This window comes from Anomaloglossus baeobatrachus, chromosome 4 (genome assembly GCF_048569485.1).
Source record: "Anomaloglossus baeobatrachus isolate aAnoBae1 chromosome 4, aAnoBae1.hap1, whole genome shotgun sequence".
NCBI lineage: Eukaryota > Metazoa > Chordata > Amphibia > Anura > Aromobatidae > Anomaloglossus > Anomaloglossus baeobatrachus.
The window spans coordinates 117,951,296-117,961,016 of NC_134356.1; the positions used below are offsets into that span (position 1 = coordinate 117,951,296).

The window sequence follows — 9,721 nt, forward strand, 5'->3', positions numbered from 1 at the left end:
AAATTTCTGTGTTACTATCATGTTTTTTTTGTTATTTGAAACTTACAACATTAATAATGTTAAACGTCTATAGAAAAAATGCAATATTATTTTTAAATTTAAATAATAAACATGATAGTTTTTTTCACAAACATATTTTTTTATTAATAATAAGCATATTAATCCATAAAGTAATGGTGTTCTTTTGTCACATAAAAATAATAAATGAACATATTGTTCATCTTCTGTTAAATTTTACAAAAAGTAAATTTTTATGGTATTCTTTCGAAAATTAAAAATATAATTTACTTACAAGAGTAAATTTTCAAAATTGTGTCCATTGGTTACAATGTTGTAAAATTGACGACCAATTAAGTTGCTCTCATGTTGGACATTGACATAGACATAATAAATGTAAACTGTGTTTTGAGAATATAAGAAGTAATCTAACCATCAAATTGGTTGGGTACAATGTGTTCCTAACACTAAAAAAAAAACCATGCCATCAAACATATATGTGATCCGTCACTAAATATAATCACACATGTGTTGTTTTTTTTTTAAACTCAGAGTTGACACATTTTTGGAAATCCCTCTTTTTAGAAATTTTGACTCATTCATCATATTTTTTATTTGAATGTCAAGATTACCAAAAATGTGTATCATAAGTCAACAAGATCTTCTAGTGAAGTAACCTGAGTGTTGCTGAGTATGTTGTTTTGTGTGGCCTCAGAAATAGTATTTTCAGGAATGGAAGCAGTTGTTGGCTGAACAACATTCCTATTACTAACTACAGTATTGTGTGGAACAGTCTGTTGCATGCTTGTTTGTCCCAACACATTGCCTGATGTTGAGTACACCTGTGGATCTACATGGGTAATTGGGTATTGTGTGTGTGTATGTTGTTGACCTTGAGGATAGTTGACTGATGTTTGTAAGTGTGGTGTAGGTAACATAGTTGTGATTGGATAATGAGGCATCATGAATGATTGTGGGTATGTTGAACCAGGAAACAAGTTAGGTAAACCACCAATATTTGTGGGTTGAGTAAAGTAACTAGTACTTGGAGTGGGTTGTAAATTCATATAGTTGATGGGTTGCTGTGAGGTTGCACTTTGTACAGTGCTTAAGGCACCAGTATTGGTTGCAACATACCCTTGTCTAATTGGTGTTGGGAATAACGTACTTGAAGCAATTGAAGGTTGACCAGATTGTTGTAATACTGGATTATTGACTATTACAGTTGCCATTGTTGTTTGTGTTGAAATTGTATTTTGATTGTCTGTTGTGTTTGGGACTGTATGTTGTTGCATAATGGTACGCCAATTTTCTATGGCCTCATATACTCTCACTGGTTCCTGTTCTGCCTGACTAGCTGAAAGTAGGGTCAGCATAGCAGCACGTACACGTTCCTGCCTATCGGATGGAATTTTGGTTAGGCTAGAAGATAAAGACCGACAAAAGCGCTCGGCATCTGTTTCAGGAATCAGAGTGTTCATTATGTGAATAATGCGTGTGTCAATTATTTCCGGTAAGGATCTCATTTCCTCAGGTCTGCGGATTCTTCTTGCACGTAGAGGTTGTGGTGCAAAACGTGGAAGTACATTTGTTTGTGTTGATTGTGTAGCTGGTGTGGTTGTTTGTTGTGTTGATGAGGCTTGGGTGTTGGTTTGTGCACTCTCTGTCCCACCCTCATGTGATTCAGTTGCTGCATCTTGTTGAATCTCTGGATTTTCACTGTCTTCTCTGCCAGGTTCTTGTTCTGATGCTGAGGTGGCTGTAGCAGAGGGACCAGCTGTTGGTTGATCATCTGAATCGTCTAGATTATCCTCCGTTCTATAAGAAAAGAGACAACATATTACAATCTTAACATTTATATTTGTACAATTATCTTCATGAAGTAAATTTTTTTTTTTTTTTTTTTTTTTTTTTTTTAAAAAAAAAAAACTTACTGTGTTACTTCTAAGATGGGTGCTAGGAAGCTTATTTGTTGATAATAAACATATCTGCGTTTGCGGCCTTGGCTGGATGAGGATGGTATAGGGTTGTACTCCCTTCGGTACTGATCACGTGCAGAACGCCAACGCCTTTTCACCAAGTCAACTGTGTAATTTTTAAAAATATGTCACTTGCAACATTCACCATAAATCTGCACACATTAATTAAAATAATGTTTGCTAAATGTAATATACTATTTTACCAAATCATGTTGGCCAAATACTTTTGAGGACAAAAATTTTTGTAATATATTCTTCATTCAAAACCATTTTTAGACATTCACACATAACAAAATAATATTTCTGTTAAATTATCTTTGAAGTAATTGTCATATATATTAAAATTTTCCTTTTTTTTTTTTTGTCCAATAACATTTGGCAAAAAAGTCCTAGAAATATTATTTTATTCATGTAGGTCATGATATTGAAATGTCATTTAACTAAATAAAATAAAAATATTAAAAATAAAAAAACATGATTTGAAATTGTGATACGAAACTTAGACTCATAAAACAGGGAAATTAAAAACACATGACAGTTTAATCAGTTAGTTAATTAACTTCATGAAGAATTCAAAGGCAGATTACAAAAATAAGTATACTTTGATTTTTGTAAGTTATGAAATGTTTGGTTACCTTTTTAAAAATTTAACATGAACTCAATATATAGAGTAGGACATATACCAATTCTTCACAAATATTTTTTAACTAAAAGACAACATAACTATAACAACACATTCACAGTTTGTAATTATTTTAAAAATCCTAATATATATATTAAATAAAAAAATATAAAAACATACAACAACTTACCATATTTAGCACGCTTTGCAGGCGAACATCTAGCCCATGCATTATTGGGGTACACTTCCTCAGCTACTTGATTCCAATGGCGGTCAACTGTCAGTCGGTCATGGTAACCATCAACACGTGTATCCCATAATGGTGGGTGAGTCTCGACAGCTGTTATCAGTTTCTCCGTGTCCACCCGTGGTGCCATTATTATATTTCGTAGGCGAAATTTTGCTCAAAATATATCTTTCAATACACAGAACTACTACTGCTTGCTTGCTCACTCCTTCTGCAAATGCATAGTTAGTTTTGTGCAAAAAAAATATGTTAGCTACGCCACCTGAAAGTATTTGAGATTGTAACAACCTTTCTAATGAAAACACGGACACGGACCACACGGATAGCATACGGAGGCCATCCGTATCACGTACGTGTAAACACGGACCCATAGGATTTAATGGATCCGTGAGGACGTTATGCCGGTGGAAAACGGACATGTCAGCGCTTTTTCGGCACGCTCATACGTACGCACGGAACGGACACACGCTCCGTGCGCAAACACTGACGTGAGGCTTTTTATATTACAAATAATGTGTCAACATCAGCACGTGTCTCCGGTACGTGTAAAAAATGACAAAAACGTACCGGAGACACGGATGTGTGGCGCAGGCCTAAGACAGTGTCTTATTTTCGGGGAAACAAGGTAGAATTCCGTTGTCTTCAGGTTAAAATGGTGTCCACCCCAGCGCGCGTTACGGCTTTGCGCCTTCGTGACCTGGCCAGGTCTTCCATGCGTTCCACTCGCAGGTTCTCGCACTCCCAAGTTCTTATGCTGGCGAGAAGCAATCAATATCGCTGGATGTGGTAAGTGTGCGATCTGATGTGTGTGGGTGTGTGATCTCATATGAGTGGGTGTGCAATCTGATGTGCGTGAATGTGCTATCTGATGTGTGTGGGTTGTGCTATCTGATGTATGTGGGTGCGCAATCTGATGTGTGTACGCACAATCTGATGTGTGTGGGTGTGGGCAATCTCGTGTGTGGGTGCGCAATCTGATGTGTGTGCGATCTGATGTGTGTAGGTATGCGTTCCGCTGCAGGTCCTCCTGTTCGGCATCTGGTGAGTATGATTGCAGGGTCTTCTCTCTTCTTTCTTTTGAGGTGTCAGCTTTCTATAAAGAAGTGTCCTACAGGATTCTTGAACTTTTTAGCTGCATGTACACCTCATTATTGAACCGCGACTAGGGCTTATTTTTGAGGTAGGGCTTATAGTTAACCCCTTCAGCCCCCAGCCTGTTTTCACCTTAAAGACCAGGCCATTTTTTGCAATTCTGACCAGTGTCACTTTATGAGGTTATAACTCTGGAACGCTTCAACGGATCATGGCGATTCTGACATTGTTTTTCGTGACATATTGTACTTCATGTCAGTGGTAAATTTCGCAATTTTCAAATTTTATGCACATAAGGCCCTGTGCGCACTAGATGTTTTTGCTGCGGTTTTGTGCTGAAAACTCTGTGACATTGTTTCCCCAGTAATGTCTATGGGTTTTCAGAAGTGCTGTCCGCACACAGCGTTTTATTGTAGCTGCGTTTCTGTGGTGACTACAAAAATGCAGCATGTCAATTATTCCTTCATTTTTCACTGCGTCTTTCACTCATTGAGTTCAATGAGATGTTCAAAAACGCAAATTGCAAATATAGCTGCGTTTCTATGACTAAAAACGCAGCTATAAACGCAAGGGGTGGGTAGTAAAGTGACGTATACAGGAACAGGATTCCTTCTGTTGGTAAACACAGAAGCGTGAATCCTCCCAGTACCGCCACCGCTGCTTCCGCTGGGAGGTGGAGGCAGCTGTGAAATCAAAAGTGAAGAGTAGAAAAAATGTCATACTCACCTGTCAGCAGACTCCTGGTGCCATTTCCGCTCCCAGCTCCTCTCCCGGTACCGCCAGTCCGGCTGTGTGCTCTCAGGCACATCCGATGGCTGCAGGACATGGCGGTGATCACCTGATGCGGTCACCTGACGAATCAGCTGATCGGAAGTCTCGCGGTGACGCCGGCGTTTTACCGCCCGGCCGGCTAAACAATCAGCTGATGACATCAGGAGACTTCATCAGCTGATTACCGGCAGCTCCTGCAGCGATCAGACGGGATCAGGCTCCCGTACGATCGCTCCTGGAGCTGCCGGTAATCAGCACGGACGTGTGTATTTTCTTTTTTGCACTGATGCATCAGCTGATTGTATAAACGGCTTTTAGACAATCAGCTGATGTGTCATGTGATTCAGGCTCTTGAACATGACACATCATCTGATCACTTTGCCTTCCAGCAAACCGATCAGATGATATTGGATCTGGATTGGACATCGCGGGACCCTTGACCCAGGATTACTGTGGAGGGGTTCTTTATTTCAATAAAGATGGAGTCACTAATTGTGTTGTGTTTTATTTCTAATAAAAATATTTTTCTGTGTGTTGTGTTTTTTTTTATCTTTACTAGAAATTCATGGTGGCCATGTCTAATATTGGCGTGACACCATGAATTTCGGGCTTAGGGCCAGCTGATAATATACAGCTAGCCCTAACCCCATTATTACCCAGCGAGCCACCCAGCATCAGGGCAGCTGGAAGAGTTGTATACAGCGCCAGAAGATGGCGCGAAAGCGCCATTTTCTGGGGTGGCTGCGGACTGCAATTCGCAGCGGGGGTGCCCAGAAAGCTTGGGCACTCTGCACTGCGGATTCCAATCCCCAGCTGCCTAGTTGTACCTGGCTGAACTCAAAAATTGGGCGAAGCCCACGTCATTTTTTTTTTTAATTATTTCATGAAATTCATGATATAATTAAAAAAAAAAAAGGATTCCCTATATTTTTGGTTGCCAGCCAGGTACAAATAGGCAGCTGGGGGTTGGGGGCAGCCAGTACCTGCCTGCTGTACCTGGCTAGCATACAAAAATATGGCGAAGCCCACGTCATCTTTTTTTTTTTTTTTTGGGCAAAAAAACTCCTGCATACAGTCCTGGATGCAGCATGCTGAGCCTTGTAGTTCTGCAGCTGCTGTCTGCTCTCATGCGTACACTAGTGGATGGAGTATGCTGAGCCTTGCAGTTCTGCTCCCCCTGCCTGTCCCTCCAGCATACAGTCCTGGATGGAGCATGCTGAGCCTTGTAGTTCTGCAGCTGCTGTCTGCTCTCCTGCATACACTAGTGAATGGAGCATGCTGAGCCTTGTAGTTCTGCTCCCCCTGCCTCTCCCTCCAGCATACAGTCCTGGATGGAGCATGCTAAGCCTTGTAGTTCTGCATTTGCTGTCTGCTCTCCTGCATACACTAGTTCTGCAGCTGTCTGCTCTCCTGCATACACTATTGGATGGAGTATGCTGAGCCTTGTAGTTCTGCTCCCCCTGCCTCTCCCTCCAGCATACAATCCTGGATGGAAGATGCTGAGCCTTGTAGTTCTGCAGCTGTCTGCTCTCAGGCATACACTAGTGGAGAATGAAGAACATATTGAAGAAGGAAATGACATCAGACCTTTCTTTTTTTTTTTTTTTCAACAATCTGTAATGGCATTGTTCACTGATTAAAAACGCAGTGAGCAAAAAAGCAGCAAAAAACGCAGCAAAAAACGCACCAAAACACGGTAAAAACGCATGCGTTTTTGCTGCGGGTGCGTTTTTTCGACAAAAACGCACAAAAAAGTAGCGTGAAAAAACGCCTAGTGCGCACATAGCCTAAATATGAGAGATGTCACACAAAATAGTTACTAAATAACATTTCCCACATTTCTACTTTACACCAGCGCAATTTTCGAACCAAATTTTTTTTTCATTAGGAAGTTAGAAGGGGTCAAAGTTCATCAGCAATTTTCCATTTTTCCAACAAAATTTACAAAAAAAAATGTTTCATGTACCACATCACATTTGGAGTGTTTTGAGAAACGTAGGCAACAGAAAATACCCAAAAGTGACCCCCATTCTAAAATCTGCACCCCTCACTCTGCTGAAAACCACATTCAAGAAGTTTATTAACCCTTTAGGAGCTTCACAGCAACCAAAGCAATGTGGAAGGAAAAAATGAAAATTTTACTTTTTTACACAAAACTGTTACTTTAGCCATAAAATTTAGCATTTTCACAAGGGTATCAGGAAAAAATGAACCATAAAATTAATTGTGCAATTTCTCCTAAGTACACCGATATCTCGTGTGGTGGAAATCAATTGTTTGGGCGCACGACAAGGCTTGGAAGGGAAGGAGCATCATTTGAATTTTTGAAAGCAAAATTGTCTAGAATCATTAGCGGATGCGATGTTGCATTTAGAGACCCCCTGAGGTGCCTAAACAATGGAGCTCCCCCACAACTGACCTCATTTTGGAAACTAGACCCCCATGGCATAAATCTAGATGGGTAATGAGCACTTTGATCCCTTACGTGCTTTATACATTCATCCATAAAAACAAAAAAAATGCGCTTTTTTCCACAAAAATGTTTTTAGGTTCAATTTTTTAATTTTTACAGGGGTAACACGATAAAATGGACAGCAAAATTTGTTGGGCAATTTGTTCTGAGTACGCTGGCAGTATGTGGCAGAAAAACACTGTTTGGAAAATTAGCTGGAATCGTTAGCCACATCATGTTGCGTTTGGAGAGCCCCTGATGTGCCGAAACAGTGGCGCTCCCCCACATGTGATCCCATTTTGGAAACTAGACCCCCCCATACAAAAAAACATTAGTTTGGTGAAATAAAAAATACAGACGTCCGTAAAACAAAAAAAAAAAAGAGCGCCTGCAACTGACACTAAGGCATCATCCGACACAGCCACACACTCCTGTCTGGAAGAGAGACAACGTGATGGATGATGCGATGTGAGACTCGTGCATCGCTCTCACGTGTGGCACTGGGCTGACCCTTACAATATTCAGTAAAAAATACTGTAGTTGACGATTACTACAGTAAAATTTTACTGGACCTAAACTAAGTTTCTTTGTATTTCTTTCTTAGTTTACAGAAAAAAAAATCAGGACGCACGCATGCATGTGCTGCAAAAAGGGGGGGACTAGGTGGGATGGAAAAAAAGATGGATGGAGGATGGGAGAGGGAGCGGCGGGTGGAGGTGCGGCGGAGGATGGGAGAGGGAGCGGTGGATAGAGGAGCGGCAGAAGATGGAAAAGGGAGCAATGAATGCAGGAGCGGCGGAGGATGGGTGAGGGTGCGGTAGATGGAGGAGCGGAGTAGGATGGGTGAGGGCGCAATGGATGCAGGAGTGGCGGAGGATGTGGGGAGGGTGGAAGGGGAGTGGGAGGTGAGATTGGGGATAGCTACCTTACAGGATGGATCTAGGCAGCAGGATCGCAGCAGATGGGGGAGGCAGCAGATGTGGGAGGGGGAGAGGGAGCAGAGGATTAAGGGGATGGGAGAGCAGACAGCAGATCGGGGAAGGGGCAGTGGCTGATGGGGGAGTGCAGTGGCAGATGTAGGGGCGCAGCGGCTGATGGGGGAGTGCGGTGGCTGATGCAGGGGCACAGCGGCTGATGGTGAGTGCGGCGCCAGATGCAGGGGCGCAGCGGCTGATGGTGAGTGCGGCAGCAGATGCAGGGGTGTAGTGGCTGATGGTTAGTGCGGCGGCAGATGCAGGAGTGCAGCGGATGATGGGTGAGTGTGGCGGCAGATGCAGGGGCGCAGCGGCTGATGGGTGAGTGTGGCGGCTGATGGGGGAGTGGGGTGGAAGATGGGGGAAGTGCAGTGGCAGATGGGGGAGTGGGGTGGCAGATGGGGAGTGGGGTGGCAGATGGGGGAGTGCCGTGGCTGATGGGAGAAGTGCGGTGGCAGATGGGGGAGTGGGGTGGCAGATATGGAGTGGGGTGGCAGATGGGGAAGTGGGGCGGTAGATGCAGCAGCGGCACAGCGGCGTCAGATGCAGGGGCGCAGCGGCGGATACAAGGGGCAGCAGAAAGAGAGCAGCGGCGGTGCAGGGACAAAGCAGATGGAGGAGGGCAGCGGATGATCTGGGGCTGTGACTTACAGATGGGCACTCACAGGGATCGCTCTCCTCAGCTTCCACGGAAGGAGTAGCTGAGGAGAGCGATCTCCTACAGATCACCAGTCCCAGATGCACGGTGCTTGGAGAGATTGGTCACAAGGCCGATCTCTCCAATCAGAGCTGGGGGCGGGTGCAGCAATAGTCACCCAGCTCCAGCCAATGATCAGTGCTATAGCTGCCCTGATCATGGCTGGATTTCCATGTTTAGCCATTTTCAATGACTGAAACATTACACTTGCTGTGATTGGCTGAGCGGCGTTCGTCATCCAATCACAGCCTCCGTAGGTCCGGGGAGGAGACACCACCCCTCCTGAGGTCAGGTACAGGTCCTCTCCTTACCGAATCTACAGTTTTTGAAAACCGATCGCGGTCACCGGGGCTCCGAGGCCGTGATTTCGCAATGATGGATATATCCATCATGGGTCTTTAAGTACCAGGGCACCATGACGGATATATCACGGTGAAAATGCTGAAAGCTCCTGCTATGGCTAATTTGCGAGGTAGGGCTTACTTTCGAAGAAATATGGTAGTAACACTTTACTTGGTGTATTTGTTGGCAGCGGATTAGCAATGACACTCTCCGAGCTTGCAATACAGCAACTGTGGGTTTTATTCAGAAACAGTCAGGAAAAAATATGAAGCTTAGTAAGGCCAAGTTCACATTTCCGTTGTTTTGCCTCAGTCACATGCGTTGCTTGACGCATGTGACTGATGCGTTGTACAACGGATGACAACGAAAAGAATTTCATTGTCGGACTCCGTTGTGTGCGGGAAGCGGAGTTCGGGGGACGGAGCTGAGGACGTCAGTGCCGCGGTCTGCATGGCTGGGGACATGTGAGTGTGTGTGTGTGTACATGCGGAGTGTGGGAGGGGGCGGAGTGCGAGGGGGCGGAGTCGAGCCGTGGAGCTGAGGACTTC

General features: G+C 43.7%; 1 long non-coding RNA gene across 1 annotated transcript; it reads right to left on the reverse strand.

Annotated features, from left to right (window-relative positions):
- Positions 1 to 797: 797 nt before the first annotated feature.
- Positions 798 to 2,876, reverse strand: LOC142301286 (uncharacterized). Its single transcript, XR_012752739.1, has 3 exons — positions 2,789 to 2,876; positions 1,932 to 2,082; positions 798 to 1,815 (listed from the first exon to the last, which is right to left on the reverse strand). It is a non-coding gene; the product is annotated as an uncharacterized LOC142301286 (long non-coding RNA).
- Between the last annotated feature and the right edge of the window lie 6,845 nt (positions 2,877 to 9,721).